The sequence below is a fragment of the Cynoglossus semilaevis genome, chromosome 15 (assembly GCF_000523025.1).
Source record: "Cynoglossus semilaevis isolate Cse_v1.0 chromosome 15, Cse_v1.0, whole genome shotgun sequence".
NCBI classification, from domain to species: Eukaryota; Metazoa; Chordata; class Actinopteri; order Pleuronectiformes; family Cynoglossidae; genus Cynoglossus; species Cynoglossus semilaevis.
The window spans coordinates 5,037,757-5,063,334 of NC_024321.1; the positions used below are offsets into that span (position 1 = coordinate 5,037,757).

The 25,578-nt window shown below is 38.5% G+C and overlaps 1 long non-coding RNA gene across 1 annotated transcript in view; it reads right to left on the bottom strand.

Moving 5' to 3' along the window:
* The window catches only part of LOC107989708 (uncharacterized), a 60,247-nt gene that overhangs the window by 14,645 nt on the left and 20,024 nt on the right, over nt 1-25,578 (bottom strand). The window contains exons 3-4 of the long non-coding RNA XR_003051941.1: nt 21,529-21,585; nt 11,920-12,010 (exon numbers count right to left, since the gene is read on the bottom strand). This is a non-coding gene — a long non-coding RNA (uncharacterized LOC107989708). The remainder of the gene's footprint in view (nt 1-11,919; nt 12,011-21,528; nt 21,586-25,578) is intronic.

Consider the following 25,578-nt stretch of genomic DNA (forward strand, 5'->3'; position numbering starts at 1 on the left):
CTCAGTATCAGAGAAGAGGAAAGCAGGAAAAGACAAATCCCCCTGAACCAGTGGGGAGAATAAAAGACAGGATTTAGACAATACAAATTAAAGTTTAAGCAGACCGGGCTGAAATGAAATCCTGCTTTGCCTAAAACGACAGCTGCTCTTGCCGAAATTCCTTGAGCTGCGCGAGCACAGGAAAAGCGATTCCGATCTAATGTCGGCTAAGTACGGCCATTATTGCGCTCCCTGGCTGGTTATTGCACTTAGAGCAATAAGCAATAACATGCACTCAGAGAGGACTTGGTTAAACGCAGGCAACTTTTGTGTGCTAAAAGTGCCGGCCCCAAGAAAACAGCAGTGCGTTTATCAAAGCCTGAGTGAGCGGTAGTGTAACTCCAGCGCGGGGCTAATGAAGAGATATGTCCTCCATTACAGGGCCATATTCGTGCTGCAGCGATTAGAAGAAGCCTCCAGAGGGGCTCCATCACAGGCTTTCATTGAGTCTGGACCTTTGCAAATCTTCATATCCTGCAACAATTTTCATAAATTGAAGTCTAATGAGCACAGTTGACATAACTATGATTTATCGTCTCCGAGGCTTACCAATTTCACCGCTGCACTGCAAATTATGAATGTCAAGGGTTTAATCATATTCATATATATATTCGCCCAACAAGGGGGAATCGGGGGGTCACGTGAGTAAAAGGGGGGCCTAAATGTCACTCTCTCTTTTTATTGTAGGTGTGTTATGATAATACTTGCAAACACGCAGAGCATTAACAAGCTCCCTGAGGTGCAGTGATGTTGTTGACGGCGAGCACAGAGCAATATCTTTGCAGCCATCTCTCCGGGACACACTCTCTCTCTCTCTCTCTCTCTCTCTCTCTCTCTCACGCACACACACACACACACACACACACTCCTGCGTTCTGCTGCCGTTTTACAATCGCTCCGTCTTCACAGACATAATTACCATAATAGCATTCATAATGGCTGCTGTGTGCGCGCGTGTGTAATTTGTAGTTTGGTATTGACTTTGTCATTTGCTGATTGATTTTTAATTTTTCCATATGCTGTAGGTAGAAGGATTTAGTGTGTGTAACTGCTGAGAGATGGGGACTCATCTGAAATCATTTTTTGGTGTAAAGCAGAAAATGGAGCTGTTTTATGACCAACAGGGCAATTTGTGCTGTGAGTTTAAAAGGTGTATTCATTACAGTATCGATAGATTGTAATCTGAAGTTTGTCAAACTGTGGGCCCCGGTACAGCCATGGCACAGGGGCAGGTTTTCTGTTACCTAAATTCTTCTTTATATTAAAGTTTCAGGTCTTTTGGTATAGTAGGAAATCCATTATGCCATATCTACAACAAACAAACTAAGTCTCATCTTCTGTCAACAAACCGTCTTGTGCACCTTCAGATCTGCATCTGAGAATCAACTTTAAGAACTGATCTATAAGATGCAAGTGTGTGGATCACCTTTTCTGGTGATATATATATAAAAGAAGACCCAGAACTACATACAAAGACTTGTCAACATATTGAATAATGAAATATAACATTTTTAGGTTTTTTTTGTTCATGTTCTAAGACAGCGGTCACCAACTATATTTGATAGGACTAGTATTTTTTAACACAGACACCTGAGGACACCCAAATAGAATAAAATAAAAATCCTATTTTTATCTAATAGTATTATTTGATGTTCATTTTGGAATCCGGTCGCTGGCTGGATCTGGAATGGTTTGATGGGCTGGAGTCGGGGGATTCTAGGACATACAGTAGCAGACTCCCATCTTATACTTATATCACTGTAATTGCACCCACTTGAACAACATTGCAAGTTTAATTGATTCAAAAAAAGCAGCAAGTGACTGGTTTTAGTTTTAGAACATATTCCCCAGGGGGCTAACTGTAGGTAATCCATGATGGCTACACCAGGTGCCCTGGGCACCACAATAGTGACCCCTGGTCTTAGAAGAAGTAACTTCAGTGAGCCTGAGTTTTCCTGGTGGTGTTTGTAAATAGAAATCTTGTGTATCTTGAATAAAATCTGTAGACCTCTGACCAGGAGGGTTTAAGATCCTTGAAATCAACAGGAGCCTGAACATTGATAGTTTTACTTCTTTGACTAAGCTGCCACTGTGATTGGTCAATTTATCAATTAGTTTCCCCTTTCACTTGAACCGCTGTCAATGGAGAAATGCTTTGTTTGGAGCTGTGGACGGTGGGGATGGATGGATGGCGTACAACCGTCAGTACAGCGAGCAGGGCCTTTGTAAGAGCGGTGCAGGCATTGATAAGAGCCCGAGAACTATTGACATGATAACATTTCAGTCTGCAGGGCCCGCACTGGCACTGAGCTGCAATAAATTGAGACGAATGATCAGTCGATGACAATTTCCATAATCGTTATACCTTCCGTAATTCATCAAGGTAATGATACCCGCGTCCCTAATGTCACATTTATTCCATTTTGTGCACAGCGGCAGGCAGCACCGCCATCACCCCCACTACTCTCCCCTTCCCTCACCCTCACCCTCACTCTACCCTCCATCCAAAAAGGATTGATTACACACCGAAGGTTTTTTTTTTTTTTTGTGCTCCTGCTTGTGAGTGGAAGAGCAATGTGTTATTTGACCAAAAATAACAATGAAGGGGATGGGGGGAAATGCAATCTAATTCCACTCATTCAACTTCCTCTCTCTCCTCCTGTGACAGGCAGGTGGGAGGCCATTACAGTTCAGCGCTGGCACCGATTCTGAACCAGAAGGAGATGAGAAAGGGAAGGAGAGAGAAAGAAAGAGAGATCTGCTTCCTGCCTCTCTCTGGAACACATCAACCTTCATCATCACCACATCTACTCTCTGCTTTTTTTTCTTTTCCCCCGTTTTCTCCACTCATTAATGACATACTTTCTCTTTGACAATTATTCCCCGCTATTGGCAAGCGACGGCGACAGCAAACGGAGAACAAGATTCAATTACCGACGCAGTCATTCAGCGTTTAATTTCCTAGACCCAGGCGTGATTCGAATCAACGCACACACACACACACACACACACGTGTAAGCACACCTTGACAGGAAAGTAACTCTATTCACACAGAGAGATGAGTATCCACGGTCTGAGAATTCAGGAAGTGAGAAGTTCAAATTGACTCCAGTTCACGCTTCAAACTTTTTCAGTCATTTACAAAAACTCTTGTAGAAGTGCAGCTGTAACCTAGTTTTTATACTGACTAAACTGAACAACTTCTTCTTTCATTTTTCATTTCATTTTTTAAGTGTTTAATCCCACTGAATGTACATCTACTGGTGAAGTTATATGCTGTGGTCGAATGTTCTTCAACCAACAATTATACATGAGAGGAGCACTCAAGACTCGTGGTTTTAACTACCACAACCAAAGAAAAGAACAGGAAAGAGAACAGTAACTAACAGTATACCACTGTTATTCCACATGTTTCTGGTTTCAAACTATCTCAAAACCATAAAAACAGCCAGTTGTTTAACACTGGCACTTCTTGGAATCCGGTAAGGAGACTTGATTGGACAGTTAGGCAGGCCAGATTTGGCCCACATGCCTCCAGTTGATGATCACTGTTCATCAGAGAGACCAAACAGTCACTGTACAAGTGCATACAACAACACCACAGAGCCAGCACTTCAGGTTGTAGCTCAGCTGTTCATCTGCATCTCAAGGACAACAGACACTCTTTTGAGGATGGAAACGTACATCCTCCTGCCAGAGAAGACAGATGGTTTGAAAGAGGAGTGAAGGAGGCCATCTACATCAACCTGCAGAAACCATCTCTCAACAGAGAAGGTGGATTTAGACGCTATCATCATCAATGCTGTCCTAAAACTCAACCCCCATACAACAAACAACAGGGACAGACTCCAAGAGGCCGACAGCCAACTGGGACCCTCCAGTGACAGTTGTAACTCACACAACCCTGGTGGTGGGAACACTTTTCTGCCATTACAGTAGGTCAGGGTGTGGTCAGACCCTTTGTTTTACTTCAACATCTCTTTCTTACAGGTCTTCAGCCTCCCTGAGAAATTCTTCAAGAAACCAAGACTTATCTACAGTATTTAACTCCGTAGAGTAAAAATGACCTGGATGACTGAGACCTACATACACATAGGCTCATGTGTGGTTGGCGGTAACCTTAAGTTATCTTAAAATAAAAAATAAAAAAAAACTCAACTCTTGGGCTCCTCTGACTTGACCAAATGTGGTGTTAAAGGATGATAAAAACATCACCTTACTATCAACTGTCATTACATTGGGCCTTCACGTTCTCAGACAGAAGGTACACATATTTCTTACTGAAGCAGTAGAATTACTCTGACCCTTCAAGTGCATACAATCAGTCCAAAAAGTTGTTTATAGAATATGAAAATGCTACAAAATCCAGGTACCGTAATGTGAAATTATCAATACAATAGTGCAGTACAATATCCCACATTAAAGCTGATTGATAAGTTTGTTTTTTGTTCATTTTAAATACTTTTTTGACTTGCTTTACGTTTCCTGCCACTTTTCCTAAAACATCCTAAATGTCACGGCCATAAGAAACTGCACAGAGGAAATTAACTCAGCTTTTGCAAAAATGTTATTATAATAAAGCAATAATTGAAAAGAATACGGTCGCACTTTAACAATTACACTTATCATGACAAGAGTTGCTGCGTTTGGAATAGAAGACTCCAACAGGGAACCTAAATGAAGTGCTTGGCTAGTCGCTGTTCCTGTGCTGATCTCCACAGGTGTTCAGAGGATCTCTGTAGCGTAGCAACAGGTTTGACTTCACTGTACAAATTAAACTTCCCTCAGATTTATTTTTGAACACTGCGCAGACAAAGTGCAGCCTGTTCTTTTCCGGCTGCTCCCTTCAGGAGGCATCACAACTGAGCTTCTGACTCTCTCCCATCCGTTGTTATTTTTTTATTTTCCTGTTATACTATAACAATCATCAAATTCTTCCTAACTTTTTCTTTGAATCTTGTTTGTTATTGTTTGTCATGTTTCTTTTCCCCCTGACCTACGATTAAAATTTGAATATCCTTTCTCCTTTAGCTAAAATGAGACGAAATACACTGAAATTTTAACCAAGAAAATACAGCAAGAACAAACTCTTAACATGAAAAAAAATATATAAATACATATTGCGTTTGGCTCATATAAAAAACACTCTGAGTTGTATGTTAATTGTTCAATTATTTTTAAAGGATTAGTTATTTTCTCACCCTTAGGATTTTATGTTTTCAATGCCAGTGTTCAACATGTTTTTGTTTTAGCTTTTTGGCTATTCAGTATTATTTAAAAAATGTTTTTCTTTGTAGACCTTTAGCTGCAAAAATGTTTTCCGTGGCCAAACTGGCTGACTTTGCTGTATTTATTCCCCTGCCAATTTAACAAGACACAGTTTTAAGCATAAAATAATTGAGTCTGAATAAATTTTTAAAACTACTTGATCAGAGTCTGAAGTAAAAAAAAAAAAAAAAACATGACTCTGGGTACTTTTACATGATAAGTTCCCAGCTGGGAATTTTACTGAGACAAAGGATAAAAATGATCAATTGAAAAGCAGCTGGTGTTTTTTGTGCTGCAGCGAAGTGCACAGATCACGGACACTGTACCTCCTCACACTCAACAAACAGTTTGCTGGTGTAGCTTCAGAGGGATTATTCTATTTTTTGTTGGTCTCAGCTCTGGTCGACCCATGCTGTGTGACCCACAAGTCGTTCTCTCCTACGCTCCCTCTCTGTACTTACATACAATAGGCAAAAAGAAGAAGAAGAAAAAAAAACACTAGACATTTTATTTTTTACCCCTAGCATCCTGAGTTTAGGAGAAAGTCCGCCCTAAACTGGAGCCTGCTATAAGGAGCTGTTCCAAACTGGAGGACATTAGTCTTCATTAGTCCCTTTGCCACTCGTGTCATCTTTGTATCTCAATCACACAAAGGTGTTTCTTCTAGAGTTCATTCTTAGGTTGAACAACATTAGTCATACCATATAAAAAAAAAGAAATGTAAGAACGAATGCTGCCAGTGTTCAGTGTTAATGTTAATCCAGGATTCTTTAAGACTGAACACTAATATGAAGAAAAATCAATCCAATTAAATATATATATTTCATCTACATATAATTTACTTTTATCAAAGTCCATTACATTGCTAATGAAATGTAAAAAAATAATTTGTTTTCAGATAGAAACGTCAAGACAAAGAAAAACAACAGATCTTCAAAGTAAAAAAATTAAACAAGTAGAACTGCTGTATTAGATATTGCCTCTCAAAAGTTACCAAATAAACAGATGTTTAATAAAGTGCAAAAAAGGAACTGCATTCAATTAAATAAATTGTATGAATAGAAATGTAAAAAATAATATTTTCAATATTTATCCCAGTTTTCTACTGAAAATCAAAAGAGTAATTGATTAACTAATTTAAAATATTAAATAAATAAACTATTTGCAGATCAATTGGTTAATATAAGTTTTACTTCTATCAACTGCAGATAAAACATTTAGATTATTAAAGGAAGGCATTTTACCTGTGGTACAGCTGCAGTGACTGTGTGTTGAGTAAAACTGCCACACCTGAACATTTCACCTCATCACATGTGCACTAACCTCAGCAGATGGATCTATGATACATAGAGTGGGTGTAGACATGTGCACTCGTTCCACCCTTCAGGGCTCATGTTTTCACGCCAACATTTGACTGACACCGTATTGACTCGCCTCCTCAAATCTGAAGACACACTGTCAATACCAACATCACAGCCATGAAGGGATTCTGTGGAGATTGACTGTCTTTTTTGGAAAGTGGAAATGATGGACGGACAGTTGCAGGGAGCTACGAAATCAACATTCCAATTATATAAAAAAAAAGCACTGCATTGAAACTTTACTCTTAAAAAAGAAAAATTGATGTGAGGATGTTTAAGAGATGAGAAGAAGTTCCATCCACAGCAGCTTGGCGGAACACCAGAGAGGGCAGGAGCAGCAGGGAGTGGATATAATTGAGCTGAAATTGGTCTCCCATGGCAAAGAGACTTTGTTCAATCAATTGCTCTGTACTGATTGGACGTCATGCTCTCTCTCACTCGTTCTCTTGGAAAGAACACCATCTCTGCTGTTGCCTACCATCAAATCTTTGATAGGAGCCTTAATTCTTGCCTTAAGGACAACGAGGTTCTAATGCTTGGAGTAGCATCTAATGGCTGCACCAGTCATTTACATATTCATGAACTGAACTCTTTAATTCACTGTCAGTTGTTATGTATATGAACATATAGAATTGTGTCTCATCTAGGTTATGTAACAGCAACATTTATGATTGAAGGCCAAATTCAGCAATATAAATGTTGATACCAGTGCTCTTTCTGTGACTTAAGAGCCTTCTCTCAGAGCTACAGTAGCTGATTGTTAGCCAAGGTTGCTAATAATTAGCCCCAGACTCCCTCAGGTCTAAAACTGTTAGAAAAGCTAGAAAACTAGCTACAACTATTCAGAAACATGTGAAAACTAGCTAGAAACATGGCAAAAGGCATACAACAAAATGTCAAAATATAGAATATGCAATCCTCAAAAGACAAAAATAGTAGACGACAAAAAGCATGCTAACAATAGCTAAGAAAAAGCTAAAAAGCAGCTAATGAATAGCCAAATAGAGTCGTAGCTTGATAGCAAAAGCCCAGTCCAAGTGCTCTGAAGACTAAAATATCATTTCTGCTGAGTTTATTTTCTGACCTGAGCTGCTGTTGAAATGGAATTATTGATAAATCATGCTTCTCTTTACGGTCAATATTTATATGTGGGAGAGCAAAGACACAGGCGTAGAGTGAGAGTGAGGGAGGCAGGGGTTTGACCAGGGTCTGCACACAAACACAGGCTTTTAACAGAAATAGAGAATGAGATGAACAGAATAAATAAAGTCCTTTATCTCTCTCCACGTCTTATTGACTAAAATAAGCAGCACCCACATGGCTACAGAAAATGTGACTCTTAAAACACTGAGATTTTTATTATCAAATGTCCTGGTTTGACTTGGTCTTTATTTGCTTCACATGCATCGTTGACTCAGTGTTAATACGACTGACAGATCAAATGAGGTAGGAATTAATAAATGTGTTTATTATTTTGAAACTCATCCATGACCTCTGCCTTTCAGTTCTACCACAGCAGATACTGTAAGTGGGGACTGGTATCAGTCTTGCCTCTGTTTAAGGAGTGTTACTGCTGGGCAATTTGCAACATGAACACATATGTAGCAATATGAACAGAAAATGCTAAGAAAATATATATTTTTGGATATACTCAGCAAATAACAATAAACCACTCATCCCCGATATTTAAAAAGTCTGATACAAGTCCTGCTCAAAATAAATTGCATGTGTAGGTGACAGTAGGGGTGAAAAGAAATCCATCACAACAAACGTGATCACCAACCAGGAGCCAAAATGGAAACTTAGGTTTCGCTTAAAAACAGCGCTGAGCGTTGCCAGAAATGACACAACTGAGAGAAAAATAACTTCCAAAAAAGCATGCGGACTGCTAAAGGAGAGAGCTTAAAATAAAATGAAGTCATATAAAAAGGTGACAACCCAAAAATCCATCACAATCAGTAAATAAGTTCTATGGAGGTCACCCATGATAGCAATGCAAAAACATGTCTTGCTTTGGGAGGCAACAGTCAAATCACACTGTTTTATGTGTTTAGTAAAATTCCAAAACTACTGCAATAGTAGTTACAGACTTTGCATACTTTTAATGTCAAATGGATTCAGTGCCAGCTTTGTCATGGCAATTCCATTAAATGGAATATTTGGTGGAATGGTGGTTTTACGGATGACAAGAATAACAGATCCGTACAGCCGTTAAAGTAGTAATCGCTAGTCCCTCTGTCTGAAGTTCACATGTTCACTTCATGTTTGTGTGGGTGTTTCCAGGTTCTCTGATTTCCTCTCAGTGCCCAAAATGCAGGACTAGTTCATCACTTTCATTCACTTTAAACTAGTTTAGAGTGAAAACCTCTATATCTATCTATCTATCTATCTATCTATCTATCTATCTTTAGGGTTATTTTGATTCAATGTACCAAAACCAGACCTGTGAGGTCAGTGAAATAAAAAACTATAGTCATTATCATTTCCTATTTTGTGGTTGTATTTTTGATCATGCCTGAGGTTTCCTGTCCTTCAGTGTGGTGATCAACAAAGTCACGAGATGTGTTAAAATTAAAATTAAAAATTATGTTGAATGTGTCACAGGGCTGAGGGACATTTTCTCATGATAAATTCATGACAGTGATAAGGCTGAGTGACTCTAAGGGCACAAATTAACCTGTCAGGAATTTGTCAGGAAGGCAACTGAGCTACGAGTGGTGACTCAGTGACAAAGCAAAAAGTTACCATCCTGGAAGTGGAGAGAGAGAGAAAATAAAATTAATGACCCGACTGGTAGTATTTCAAATGCTCACCTAGACACGGTATCAAAACAAAAAAAAATAAAAACTAAAAATAATAATTCAGGTTCAGCTAAAAACCACTCCCTAGAACACTAAACATGAGTAATTTAAGTGTATATATATATATATATGTGTGTGTGTGTGTGTGTGTGTATGTATGTATATGAGAATGAACATAAAGTATTGTTATATTTAGCCTTTTCAGGTTAAACATAAGTTTTTTACAGTTTAAGCTGAAATTATTGACACATTTGTCTTAATAAAGTTTTATCAGCTACTGAAAAAGATCCCAGTGATCCTGAGTGGAAAAAAACAAAACAAGATCAGACAAAATTGTAATAAATTATACAAACACCTAGTATTTAACAAATGGTCTGATTTTTAATAATCATAATAAACACTGAAAAACAGTGAATTGAACAAATTGATACCTGACAGTTGTCCAATACAAAAGTATAAAAAAGTCATTAAAATATTAAATTTAATGCTATGATAAAAAATAAAATGAGAGCAAAAGAAGGTTATCTTAAAATACACAAAATTGGAATTAAAATAAAAGCAAGCCAAGGCAAAGCTTAAAAAATTAAAAGTTCCTCCAGGCTAGCAAGAGCAGCTACATTTATATTAGACAACTTAAGTCAGAATGTAAAAAAAATAAAGTAAAAAAAGTAAGACAACTTAAGTCAGAATGTAAAAAAATAAAGGAATAATTAAAAAAGGGTTATGGATTATGGTAAAGAATTACTTATAAAACTGATTTTATACTTCCTGCTTCAGTGCACTTTTATCTGTACTGTAAACTAAATTTCCAACAGTATTTACTAACTTCATAATTTCAACTTCTGGTTAAAGCCACTTTCTCATATATGGTCCATGTGGGCAGAAGAATCAGCTGGAAATGACTACCGCAGAGCAGCTAATGTTGTGAAATCACCTCTTGAAGTGGACTAGAAGAAAAACAACCATAACTGCTGCCGACTATTTTTTACTTTGTACATTTTCTTCCATTTAGTTGCTTGGCAACCGGACGTGCGTAGCAGACACTATACATTTCTTTGCACCTGATGAGGTGTTTAACCACTGACCCTCAAGAAGGAACATAGCCTTTGAGCAAGCAGAAGGACTGCAATTGTTCAAATGATGTCACCATTACTTTGTGCGCTTCTTTCAGAATCAGATCAAATCTTGACGTCACGGCACTAAGTAAAGAGCCATCAGCCAAAAAAAAAATTAAAAAAATCCACCATCGAGAGGCTATTCACCATCCATAAAGCCTGGGGTTGGCAGTGCTGTAGAGTTCACATGGCTGAGATAAATGAACGCTGGAGCTACTTAACCTGGCTTTGAAGGAAGACATTGAAAATCACTGAAGTGAACCAGGTTTCCTGCTTGTTCTCAATTAACCACCCTCAGCTGCAGACACAGGTTGCTCCTAGTAGCTGCCTCTACACTGACGCCCAGTGCACTACCACCATATGTCAGGTGTTGCACCACTCCATCTCCCCTCCCACCTTATAGGAACGGTGCAGGCTTAATCCAAGCGGCTGTCCAAATGCGGAGCGCCCTCTCTGAGGAATGTGTTGGAGTGATAACAGACACTGGTCTGCAAGCCTCTGGGATATAGATGGATATAAAAACATTTAAAAAAAAAAAAGAAAACTCCTGACCACTCCATAAACAGAACCTGGCAGTTGAACAGAAGTGAATCATATGTTTGTGCAGTCGCCCAGAGAAGGAAAAAAATGTATCCTTTTTTACTCTTCTGCAAACCATGGGGAAAATTTGTGTCCTGTCAACATTTCTGAAGTAAAAAAAAAAATCAAGAAGAGGAGGAGGGGATGACACATTGGACAAGTAAAGGACTGTGTGCTGAGGCCTAACGTCAAAGAGTTTCCCTGGATATTTGCAGTGCTCTGAACAGGTATCTCATGTGCTTTTCACATAATAACAATGATAAATATGGCTGCAGATAGCAGTGATCAGGTGTAGGTGGCTCCAGTGCTGGAAGCCTCTGAATAAGATATAAAGGCCTTTATTAGAGGTCCACTAGACCCATGTAGGTGAAAAAAAGTAACGTCAAAAGTACGGCAAGTTGCAAAGATGAAAGATTTAACCAAAAATATTTTACCATTTTATAATTTGATCCAACTCAGCTCAGTGTTTTACATATACAGTCAGCCCTTTGTTACAGCATTCAAAGAACAAAGTTTGAAGGTGGTGGCTCTGGATGTTAAAATGTTCAGAACAAACGATACCTTCCATAACACAGTAATCTGCATGAAAGTTAAAGTCATAATCCTATTAACATTTTCACAGTAATGAACACGACTGGCGAGGTCATAAATTAACTTGAAGAGGGCAGATAGCACAGCAATGAGTTAGGAACAGGAAGGAAACGATGAAGAGCCTGAGGATGAAAGGTGTAAAGGCAGACGTCTCAGATGACTCACCTGCTGAGGTATGAAATTATCATATGCTGTTGTTGCTTTAAAGTTCTGGTGTGGAGAAGCTGGAGCTGAAGATACACTATCTTTGAGAATCCTAGAAAAAACAAACAAATAATACAGTGTCGGTAAAGGAACTGTGGTGCTGAAGAAGAAGAAAGTAGAAAAGTACATGATAGATTCAGGGTCAGATCTCACGAGAATTAAACTTGATTCATACAATTTCCGAGCCTTAAATTACAGGTGTATTCATTCTCATTGTAGAAGTTCTTCTGTTTAAAGCAAGGCATGTTTCAATGAATTGGAATTTTCACTGAGCCTTTTGTTACAAGTCTTCATATTTCCATATTTTGTTCCTTTTGAATACAGTTGGAAAATACTGTACTATTACACCAAGCATGGCAGTGAATGAATGTTCAGTAATAATGGCACGCATACAATAAAACCAACGTCTCAAATATCACTCGTAAACGTAACTCAAGGCCAAATAATCCTATCGACGCTTCTACAAAAGGATATTTGAGGTCTGAAAATACTTATAATGTGCACTTTCCAACATCAATCTTGAAGATTTCTTACAACAACAAGGTCCATTGATCTTTCCAGGAAGAAAACTACCGCAGGTGAACAATGTGAGTGCACAGTGACATCATTGTTCATTGTGCAGCCAAGGTGTTTTTTTGTTTTTAAATAGCCAATGAAAAATTAGAACATAGGGAAACATTCTGCTGCTCAACATCAAAATCCGATTTGAAAGGAGGCAGAATCCTGCTGATGTATTTTTTGAAGGGTTCAAAGAAGTGTAGAGCCATATGCAGGTCACCGTGTCCTCACCAGGGAATTAGAGAGCAGTCTGAATGGGTTATGAGCAGCAGCAGAGGAAGAAACAACCTCCTTGTGCATTGGTGTGGTAAGTTTTGGAAAATGAAAAATTGTGTTGGACAACCGTTAAAAGTAGTAATTGGGATTAAACGGCACGGTTATTCCCAATTTATCTCAATGATGGCAAAAATGTCATTTTTTGTAGCCTGCATTTTTCAGTTGACCAGTGTAGATGGTCTAAACAGACTAAAGAGGAAGGAGACCCACTTCTACAGCTACACAAACCGTCGCTGTGCACCACATTCGTAACTCAAACCAACAAAACGAGACTGTACGCAGGCAGGTGACTTAGGTCCCTTAAAGGGCCAGTCCACAATTCTTTGACAAATGTGCAAAAACATTACACAAAACAAGTAGCTTTTTGACAGAGCTATTTAATTCATTTTAAATATTTCCCATACACCTCACGCTAAAACTGAATATAAATCAAATCAAATGCTATTTGCTGGTGTCAGGACATTGACATTTTAGTATTTCGTTACAGAACAACAAGTTTCACCACATTCATAACATTAACTTATTTAAGAGCAGGACTTACCTCAGTGTTAGGACATTTAAAAGTCACTAATAGTACAACCAAGTGTCCTCTACATAAAGAAGGGTATGTCTGCTTTGGGAAGTCCCATCTGGATAAAAAACCCTGAACAGACCCAAAACAAACTCAAGGGATGGCATCTCTAACATCTCTGTGGGAAGCTGTTCTCTCAGAGGAGATGAAGGAAATGGCCAAAACTCTGCGGGCTACGCTGCTGAGACTCTTCTGAAACAGTTCAGGTCTTTCTCCAGGGCTTTACTTTGCAAACTCAGCCTGCAACAAAAACCTCTTTCCTTTTCTTTTTTTTAAATAAGGTTCATTGTTCGAACATAATTCCCTGTTATCCCATGGACATAATTTATGCCACTTTCAGGCTGTTTTATTTTTAATCAAAGCAAGCCTTCCGGCTAAACAATAATCATTAGTTAAAAAAATTAAAAAGGAATATGCAGAACACTCTATATTATAAAGTATCAAGATATTATAAAGTATCTTTTTGACAAATAATTATTAGATTACATGAGAGTTAATGTTGTGTTAATATTGCTGAGACCAAAAGAGCACGGTCACCCTTTAATTATACAGGAGATAAATGAACCTTAAACATTACAACTAATGTCTTTAATGGTGATGGTGGTGGCTCACAGAGGCCTAACCTAATATGGACAGACACATTTCTGATGCCAGTAGAATCTGCCTTTTGTGACATTAAAACTATTCTACATATTAAAATGGAAAATAAATTAAAACATTTTTCTCAATTTTTTTGGTTTTGTAAATGGATAAAATGTAGGAGTAAATAAAGATTCAAAAGTTGAACGTAATGCATCTTTCAAGATGCAAGGATGATGTGAAAGATTGGAATGTTAGGGTAAAGGTCAAGATCAGCTGTCAAGACCTGTCTCATACAAGAATGAATGATCACAATTTAAGATCAAGCTCATTTGTGTCAGAGTTCAATTGTTTCAGGATTTCAGCTAAAAATAACATGTTTTGAGGTGTACAGCTAGAGTAATCTGCATATGCTCTTTACAATGTAGAACATTTGACCTCTCCTGCATAAGAGAAAGTTACACTGGCTTTGTTTAACAACATTTATCTTAATTTTCTGCCAATTCTACCCTCAACAACTGAATTCATTGCTATAGCTGGAACATTTCACTGGAACCAAACGGCTAAAGCAAGAACAAAAAACATTAAACAAAAAGTAGCTAAACCTTGGGTGTGTTGTTCACGCCGTCTGGTTCTCCACTGATTCATATTCAAGGGCTTTCATTATTTCAAGGTTATTTAATAGTTTTAATAGATGACCTGAAAAAAAAGACCAAAAAAAAAGGAGGTAATATTTTACAGAGAGCCTAAAAACCTACAATACTAGTCAAACTAAATAAGGTGCTGGTTTGGCTAGTGAGCCTATGAAAAAGCACCATGTTTACGTAGAAAAAATAATGATAATCACTCTTCTTCCTTCCTGTGAATACATAAATGGAGGCTGTATTTTTCCAGAGGACAAAAAGCCTTGAAATTCTGAGAAACACCTAATATACTCACAGCTAAAATCCACTTTTTCAGCCTCTAATCGAGTTAGCGCAAACATAATTACACCACCACGTGTCTGTTTTTGAGGTAAATTTACATCCAAGGTTGCTGGTTTTACATACACACTGTGCCTTTTTTAACACTTTTTTCAAAGTAAAAAAAAAAAAAGAAAACATGAAAACCGGTTTCAAAACCGAGGCTCAATTATACTCCTCCTACACATGCTCAGACATTGATTATGATTATATCGTGATTTTGCATTCTGCAAGCCAGCCGCGCAGCAGATTAGCGGAGGGGAGAGCATTAAGGGGCTTGGCGACTGTGGAGCCCCCTGCTGAGATGAGAGAGGGGGTAAGAGCCAACGAGATGGGAGTGTGGAGAAGGCCAACCAATCGGCACAGCACTGGGAATAAGACCAATCATGGTTGCTGCTGCTCGGGGCTCTGCTGCTCTCCGTCTTTCTCTGTAATTCCCCCCGTTTCTTTTGTTTCATCTCTGTCCTTTCAAATTCCACGTTCTTAATCGTCAGCTTTCACTATCTCCTCGCTGCTTATATTCACTGTTTTATGCCTCATATAAATTGCGAGTCCTAATTCATCCCATATACAGTAGTGTTGCACGTTAGTCTTGAGCCACCCTTGTTGTTGTATTTTACCCAGAAATTGTGACGAAACATGTTTAGCTCTTGTGTAATTTGAAATTCACTATAGACCAAAAATTGACTTCCTACAGTTCTAATATACTTGCAATCAATATGCAAAATAAACATCCTGATGGAATATATTTTTTATCCACTTTTCATTCCTTAGAGAATGGGTCAAGAAGCAATACAGATATTCTACCAGTAAAGATCTAACAATCTCACATCGTTGATATTCCTCAAACACTACATTTGTTATGACATCTGTTCAGGATTATTGTAGCATTGACAGTTGCACAGCTTAGTCTATCAGTAACTAAATATACATCCACTCATTAAGGGTTCTGTCAGTTTTGCGTTCTTCACTTTCTGATGATCTGTGATTTCTGCCTGTATTTACACAGAGGTTTAGACAGATCTGACAATAAGAGCTTTTCGTGACTGGACCAAACTCAACACCTCATAACCTAAACATATGGGGCAGACACACAGAGATGACCGACAACCTTGGGAATGTCAAACTCTTGTGCTTTTTTGCACTGCTGTTAAGATAGTACATAGTAGCTTTTGAAGTAAAGAAAGTTCAAGTAGCTGTTCCTCCTTTTTTTTTTTTTTTTTAAATCATACATCTTTTCTTGTTACGCAGAGGCAGTTCATTTTATCATCAACTATAATAATCAATAAAGTCCATTGAGGCAAAATATGTTGTGTGAATTGGACCAAGACTGATGAATTAAATGAAAAAAAATAATTGCTTGAAAGATTGATTTATGGAAATAATTGTTAGTTTAACCAGAGGTTAATGCAAGGCATTGGTAGAACTCACAGCTCAGAAAATGATCCAAGATCTTAAAGACAACTTTTGTCGTTTTAATAATTTCCCCAGTGTGGGATCAATAAAGCTCAACCTTAACCTTGACCTTGAAAGGTTATTCTTGTACACCCCAAGTAAACCCTATCCTTACAGTTAAAAAATAGAAATGTAACAGTTGAAGCACTCAGTCCCCACCAATAATTGCAGAATTATCCATTGTCCTGCTCTCACATCTGTGTTTCTCATTCCTGCCAGTAAACACATTCCTCCTACTGGTTTCTTTTATGCTGGCCACCCTGCTCTGCAGAGTCCATCCTTTCTGTCAGATTATAATTCCATCTGCAGTCACTAAGGAGATGCACACACCATCCATCACAATGCACAGATTCTCAGTGCGCGGATTTGGCCAGTTCCTAATTAAAAACCCTTTCCACTCGTTTTCTTGGGAGATAATTGTACTTTCATCTCACCAGGATGCCACATCCATAGATCCATTCTCTTCCTACAGGAAGCCTCTAGGAAGACTAAATTCAAGGGTCTTTAACCACTTGAATTGAGGGCAGCAGTCAATAATTAAAGATGTCTTGTGTAAGGGAAAAAAAGAGTCCTTGAGTTAAAAAAAATCTCTACAGAAATACAGTTATACTGAACTGAACATATGGAAAGTTTCTTTAAATTAACGGTCAACGTTTTGGTGTGGTCAGCAATATATCAATGCATTGCATTTTAACCTATTTATTCAGTTTAAACAAATTGATTTGTATGACCTAGCAAGTGCTATTAATCCAAAGCATTCTGGTTAGTCCAGTTTTCTACAGAATATTTCAGACCCGTATATTAACAGTCGTATAACTCATGGAACATTTTGGAAACAGTATTTCACTCACTATTTGCCATAGCTGTCATCAAACTAGCCAAAAGACAACAAAGGTTTAGGTACAACAAAAAACTGAACTAAAAGAAAGCCACTGACCACTGAGATTAATGTCAAATCCAACAATCAGGTAACTGTTAGCCTGGAATCCAGTAAAATGGTGAAAAATGATTTGAAACCAACTACAACCAAAATGCTGAAATGATTTTAGCAAAAATATAATTAGACATTATGCTAGTAATTACATCCATTAAAAAGTCCACACACACACACACACACACACACAAGACCCTACAATTTGCCCAAAAAGCTCAGAAAAAAAAAATCTACTTGACAACAACTTGAAAGGTCAGGTAAAAAGAAAGAAAGATGACTTTAAGCAAAGCTAATACTTTAAAGTTGACTCTTAAAAAAAGAAGCTATTATCATCAGCTAGAATGGCACAGATTTGTGCAAGAAGTAGCACAGAAATAAAAATAAATAAATCAATTTAGCCAAATATGGCTAAACATATTGACAAAATAAAACATTGACTACATTGTATTTCAAAGAATTGTAAGAGCTCAATGAAAACACCATGTTTCAAGGTCTATGTTTGATTCTTAGACCAGGAACATACCTGGTGTACGACACTGCCTTCTCATAAATGAAATACTATTTCTCCAGTTGGTTATTTCTCCTTGGACTAATGTGTTCCATACAAACACTGTTAGTGTTTTGTGAGTTTGGAGTTGATGGAGCCCTGGGTCTGATATGAGACAGCTGGAAGGGTTGAATTATTGAAGAGCACGGACCGACTCGAAAAGCCGGGGCCGCGTCCTCCCAGCTGCTCCGTGTGCCGAATCCGACACTTGAGCAGTCGTCAGACGTGTGCAGCTAACAGGTCCATCTGTTCTAGAGGCATAATGAACACAGTCAGAACTAGGCAGAGAAATGAATCACTGCCACATTATTAACGCACCAAAATAGCAATAATTGTGCCATCCATAAAGTAGTAACGGTAATAATTATGACATTTTTGATTATAATGATGATTAGGTGGCAAATGATGGCGGTGCAGATGATGATGACTCTGATGATGATGTGTGTCTGCTATGATGATGATGATGATGACTGTGATGATGATGTGTGTCTGCTATGATGATGATGATGATGATGATGATGACGGTGCAAAAAAAAAAAGAAAAGAAAACATGGGATGGAAAAAGCAACATGGCAACAAACAGTATTATGCATGAATAAGGCAACAACTCTATTTGCATATTTGTGCTGGACTGAAGGACCTGCAAGATGAAATTTTTGAAAAACAAAAACAAAAGGATCTGTTGGCAAGTAAAAGTGTTGTAAAGTGACAGTATTTTACAACGACCGTACAGCGAGTCCTGAAACTTGCCTATTCCTATTGAAATGGATGTAAAAGCAGCTTAACTACATTTTTAATGTTAAAATTACATTTTAACAGTGTGTAAACTATTTATGTTGTACTGTGTCTGCTGAATAGGATGGTTTTTTTTGTCATTTCAACTGAACATCAGTCTGTGTGATGTAAGGCATTCATGCAGTGTTACCTGGAAAGAAATCAATAATCAGCCTGCCTTTCATTACATAAGTGAAGTTTGAATTCATCTCGGAAAGATATTTATCCCACTTGTACCCTTGGCTCAGCAGCTAATGCAGTTAGTAATGATTACCCAACTCAGGTGGAAGCACTCTTCCATTCACTTGTTACCTCCGAGCTGGTGACAAGGGCACGACTACGGTCACTTTCCAGCACTTCTTTGGATATGGACACGTCAACAGCACTTCATGTCAGGGAGAGTTTGTCTGTCTGTCTCTCAGAAAAGAAAATTGTCTCTTAAAAAAGGGGGGTTTCAGGACTTTTACCAAAATATATTTTAGCAATATATAAGCAGTGTTGTACTTAGCTCAACATTAGGTTCTTATCTTATAAATGGCATTAGCCCTGAAGCTAAAAGTTAGCCACATCTTTTGCTAAAAGTTTGTTAGTGATGTCTAAAGTAACGTGTGTGGTGATTACATTAGGCTGATGCCAAAACAACAATAACTAAAATTTACAAAAAAAACTAATAAAACATTTCTTCATCATTCCCATCCCTGTCTGCTCATATATAATTTTTCTTTTTCTATTTTTACACCTAAACCTGTAGTGAACTACTGACCAATTGGCTCAGGACATTCAAACTGTGCATATAGCCCCACCTACAGAGGTGAAACTAGATGTTCTCTCCTGCATATTGTACTTCAAAAGTGTCATCTGTTTTATTTGGTTTATTTGCTACAACTTTCATTTACAAGTAAAAGCTACGGCTGCGGCTCTGACTGCTGCTAATCCTTTGACCCTGGTTTACAGTGGTCATTCATTACTGTAGTACTGTCAGAGTAGTTAGAGCACAATGACATGCAGTGAGGCAGTGCTTCAACTGCTGAGTTTGAAGGCTGTCAGCGAAGGCTGTGTGGGTGTAGAGCAGACTCACTCCCCTGGAGAACTGAATCCAGATAAAAATACTCAAACTGAGGAATTATGGTGTGTGTTTGCGCAATACGTTTCATGGCGAGATGTATCTTTAGGAGACAGAAAAGGTGCTTTATGTGCGAGCATGCATATTTCCCATTTCCACAGCCGGGAAGAAGAGCAGTTATTTCTGTAAACATGAGAAGGTTCGGCCCATAGGTTGACAATTTCACTGCGGCGGGAGGCTCCGTGTGTGACGGTAAATAGAAGAGGAATAAACAATCTCAGAAGCACTGACATGATGATGAACTGTAGTTTGTGCTCCACTCCGCTGAAGACAAACTCCTCACACTAGTTTCTCACAAAACTGTATAAATACAGTATGTGTGAATAATGTGGCTGCCTGACACTTTGTCAAGACATATGGATTTTTTTTTCCTTTTTCTTTAACGACTAAAACCAAATAACTATAAGCGCCATACCAAAATATTGAATCTTAAAATAGAGCCAAAGACTACTGATTAGAAGCCAAAAGACAAGCAGATTTTAGCCAACGGGTTAGCACAAAAAATAAATAAATAAATAAAATAAGAATGTACTTATTTTAAACCATCCCATACATAGCTGCCGACAAAGTCGGCAGATTTTAACAAAGTGATGGCTCCCCTGCAGGCAAATGAAAGTTAAACCCTCCTGCATACTCTACCCCTACAGAAAACATTTTTTGAGCCACCCCCTCAACTGAGCTCTAATCCTGTAACACTTCTGATGGCACGCTTCAAAAAGAAAAAAACAAAAAACAAAAACCTGAAGGTCATGTGTGCTACCCAGTCAAAAGTTAACTAATTTTTTTAGGCCAGTTAAAACCCTCTTCATTTGTATGTCAAGGGCATTTCGCCCCAAGATGCTGCTCATTTCTGAACCTGCTACACACGCGTGCACAAACACACAGAGTCACATTAACATTAACATGGCTCAAAGGCACGATGGAACTGAAATGTTTGGAGCTTGGATGTAAAAGCAGAAATACTTTCAGCACATTATATGTCACGCAGCGGGGCATCGCAGAGTTTCACAATTAGAAAGAGATAAAAGCCACGAAAATGATGTTCTCCAAGTCAAAACACAGCCATTAAATATTGACAGCATTAGGAAAAAACCTACATTACTGCACACACAAACACACATGCATATTTACACATGCACATACACACACCCACTGTACCTCATTTGGCAAAATTAACCTCAAACAAGAGCTTCCTGTCCAACATCCCAGCTTAATTCTGGGCCAATCCACTGCAAGGCCAGGGAAATACTTATTTTTAAACAAAGTGAACACAGCATTTGCTGCAACCGTTAAATCTGGTCGTCTGCACTTTTTCAAAGTACAGGGAGATTTAAAATGTACAAACAGAGGACAAATGCTGTGATACCCATTTACTGCAGCTTTTATACAAATCCAACACGTTAAACCATATTTATTTATATAGAACATGCATTTGTATGATGTTTGATGAAAATCACACATTTGTTAAAAATCTCAAATATACAAAATCCTCAGTAGCACAAGTATAGCAAAACTAAAAATAAAAAATACAAAGAAAGAAAGGAGAGCATAAAAATGGTTTAAAAACCTGCTCCAACTACTGAGTAAATGCTTAATTTTAAAACTATTTAAACAAGAAGCAGCTCAACATAAAACAACAGCAGTTACTTCTATTACATCATGATACAGTATATGTTACCACCCCTGCCTCGGAATCAGAACTGAACTGAATAAAAACAATACAATAATAACAACACAGGCCAGGAAGGAACAGAGACAAAGAAAACAAGACATGGACCAAGGAAAACTGACCTGTTATTCTCCAGCAGGGACGGAGCCACCCCAGGGCACCAGGTGAGATGAGTGAGGCTAATCAACAGAGAAGCACATGACACAGGTGAGGCTGATGAAACTATTTACCCTGGGAGAGACAGACAGAAGGGCAGAGAGGCAGACACACCTGACAAAATATAGTAACCATCCATCCATTTTCATCCGCTTATCCGTTACCGGGTCGCGGGGGCAGCAGTCGCCACCCAAATCACATTGCACCGTACCAAACCTTCCTGCGGGTGGTGAGTCCACTGGAAGGTACCAACCGCCCTAACCGGGATTCGAACTTGCCCAGGAAGTGAACCCTGGGGTTCCACACCAATGACAGAGACCTTGCCTCTGGGCCAAAGCGCCACCAAAATATAGTATTCTTTTTAAAAACTATGTGCAAAAATATACAGGTGTTATTAAAATTCATAAACATAAATAAATACCCCCTGCTATTAGTTGATAATTGCCCTGCAGTGCAGTGTTAGAGCCATTCTCTCTTCTCATTGTGTATGTAACAGCTCAATCCATTACCTCTTGTATAAGTTGGCTAGTTAGACGTTAGATGATGTCCCCTTCAACCGCCCTTCCTCGTCTAATTTTACAGTTTCCTGAAGTGTCCGAATCCACCAGTAAAGAATTACCTGTCAATGTGCCACAGCTGGCCCTCAGGCCAGAGTTTAGACTGGAGGGTGACAGTCTTAGACGAGAAGTATGACATCTAGTGCCAGCAATTACTCATTCATTCATTTTCTGCAGCTCAATCCTTTTCACAGTGTCGTACGGAGCTGCAGCCAATCTCAGCAGCCGTCTGGTGAGGGCAGGGACAGTCTACTCCATCATACAGCCACATATACAGTACAGCCGATGTATAGTCAGACTCAAACTCAGCCATTTAAAATGAACAGGTCAGCCAACCCTGAATGACTACCTGGTAAAAATGCAGGCCCTCACCAGGATAACATGTAAACTCCATACAGAGAGAGATACAATCTTTGAGTTACTGGGGTTCAGACCGGTGATCGTCTTTCTGTAAGGCAAGAACGTTAAGCACTTTCCATTGTGTAGTTAAGCAACTACAGTCACAGTGCATCTGGTTGTTAATGCAAACATATGGGTAAAGAACACAAACATCCCCCAACCTTTGAGGCGTTTAAATCCACTGCATCTGTACCAGGCTTAGTTCTGCTCCCTGATTGGATCATAAAAATGTTTAACTCAACTGTGGACATTTATAGGCTGTCAGTGTTTAAAGACAAAATCCTGCTGCATGATCAGCATAGGCTGATGAATATCTACTCTGACAGCTTCCAGCAGCACAAATATGCCTGTAGCTCCGTTACCTGATTATATTTGGACTCCAGTAGTAGCACACTGTTAACAATCCACTTGCTTTGGGCTTCTTTCATATCAGAGGAGACTCTGTCTTCTTAATAATAAACAAATCAAAATTGTCACGGTGTAACATTAGCTCTGAGCGACACCTGCAGTGCCCCCCCCCCCCCCTCCCCCGGTTGGTCTCCTGCTTTTCTAATGCCTATCTACAATTACAGCAGGTTACGTGGAGCTTATTGCCCCAGGGGGGTTTCTGCACCCCACACATTACCTACTAATACTAATATGTTATGGACAAGAACTGTAGGGTTTGTTTCTTATAAATTAAAATAAAATATCTAAGAAACCAGAGGTGGATTTATGTTCATGATTTAAAAAAAAATGTTATTATATATTATTATATACATTTTATATATATATTTAACATATTACATTCTATCATATATACTGTATTTGTTCATATATATTAGTGTATATATGCATATACTGTATATAGTGGACTATCCTTGTTTAGTCTGGCTGACATTTAGCTTTTTAGAGCTACAGTACAGCATGTTTAGCAGAATGCTGTCCACAGTTGTTTTTGTCAGCATTGCAGCTTTAACAAAAGTCATTTGTTGTAACCTGTACACATTTGTTAAAATGCGACGCATCTCATGTACCTTCATTACAGTCATAAAGATCGCATTAGAGGCAGTTGGTTGTTGGTAATTTATAAATTAACGACTCTGTTCCCCCTTAAAAAAGTTAGGTCGACCCCGGATTAATCTTTTTAAGACCGTCTCATTAAATGCGTACAGTTTTAAACAGAAAACGACTACAGTAATTAGCAAATTATAACAATAGAGTCATGGCACCTGCTGTGCTCTATTAATAGTCTGTATTGCCGCATGAAACGCACTGATGTAAGTCTCAGAAGATGTTACGCTAAATTAAAAATTTAATGGACGGTAGCGAATGACCCGGGTGACATTCATTAGCACATAGACAATACATGTGTTTGTGTTTTCGTGGAAGTCAGCGCCACAGAGGAGTGTTGCTGCCACACACTGAGCCTCAATGTACAGGTGGACTTTTTTATACCGCCACTAATCCAAACAGATTCAGAACACTGAAAGAAGCCCAAGGTAAAACACATTTCAATAAAGATTCTGGCTGTTTTACATTAAAGTGAGGCAGTGAAACTGCATTTGGCTGTTTTCAACCAAGTCTAGCAGGAGTTTAATGAAATGTGTTTAACTCCTCTGGCTCGTGGAGATAAAAACAGTTAGCAGCTGCGGCCCATAAGGCTACGTTTGAGATTTCACACGTCGTAAGGTTTTGCCTGCAGTTTCATTTAACACAACGATTCAATTTGTTTCTCTCCATTACAAACCAGGCAGATAAGTGGAGCTGATGCCATCAGCAGTCATTCTGTGCCTTTGTGTGATGAGACAGTGTGATGACACAAGTTTTGTCTCCACTTCATGTAATTACCATCTGAGCGGATGGTTTCTCGTAGAGCTGCGAGCGTCACTGGCCGCCATTAATATCAGCTGCTGCACTGCCTGCAGGGTCAGCATTAAATATTTGGTGTTTTAGCAGTCCATGATGTGGGCCGGTCAGTGTTTATGTTTCAGTCCAGTCTACAGTCTGTGTCCAGGTCACGTCAGTGGAGTTTAGTTTGAGTTTGACGTCAATGTTGTATCCAATTTTAATACCAGATTAAAATAGTCTTATAACAGTTATTTTTAATACTAACAATTATACATTTTTATAACATTTTGGATAAAGGATTATATATATATATTTGTCAATTTTTTGTGTGGATATTATTTACTGGACAATGGCTTGAATTACATGTGAATTTTGATGGTTTTAGTGATTACTACATGGTGAAAGAGTTTTTGTCATAAAGCAAGAAAATCACCAGTTTGAGCCCTAGACTGAACTGATGGACGGTCCTTCTGTGTAAGGTGTTCTCCACTGTGAACTGGTAACCCTGTGTGCATGACACCTCCCACATGGAAAAAAAGAGATATACAGGTGGTCCTTGACTTGTGTCAGAGTTTGGTAGCGACGTAACTTGACCTTTCTCCTCTTAAGCCGGAACTTAAATACAATTACGTACTAAATATTACATATGACAAAATATGTAGGAAAATAAAAACTGTTGGCCGAGAAACTATTGCATTTACAGGGAGTTAGTAAAATTGCTGTTGAATTATTTATTGTCCTCTATAATTTGGTCAGACAAAACAATGCTTATGTGCCATATTGAAGGGCAAAAAGGTCAAAAAAATTACAAACGTAAACAGAGCTGACTTCCTCGTCATATGAGGGACCAAGTCTTTCTTAACAAATGTATCCATGGACGTAGGGGATGCTTGTCCAGGATGGTACAATACTGGATTTTCAATGACCATTCAGGGTACGGTACATCCAATACTAATTCCCATACTCCCAAATCCAAACATCATTTGTTTGCAGCTCTTTTTGCATCCAATAACTTTCATTCCCATTCCCATGCTGCTGGTTATTTACAAGAGCAAAGTGACACACTCTGTGAAACATGCAGTGTTTCAGAGTCTACAAAATGACCAACCTGATCTACACAGCCGCAGCCACCCTACACGTCACTGTAGGCTGGATTGTGTTTTACCATAGGCTGGTTTTTGAGATGCAGCTGCTCATGGTTCTGCCAAGTGTTCACACCAGTAAACCATA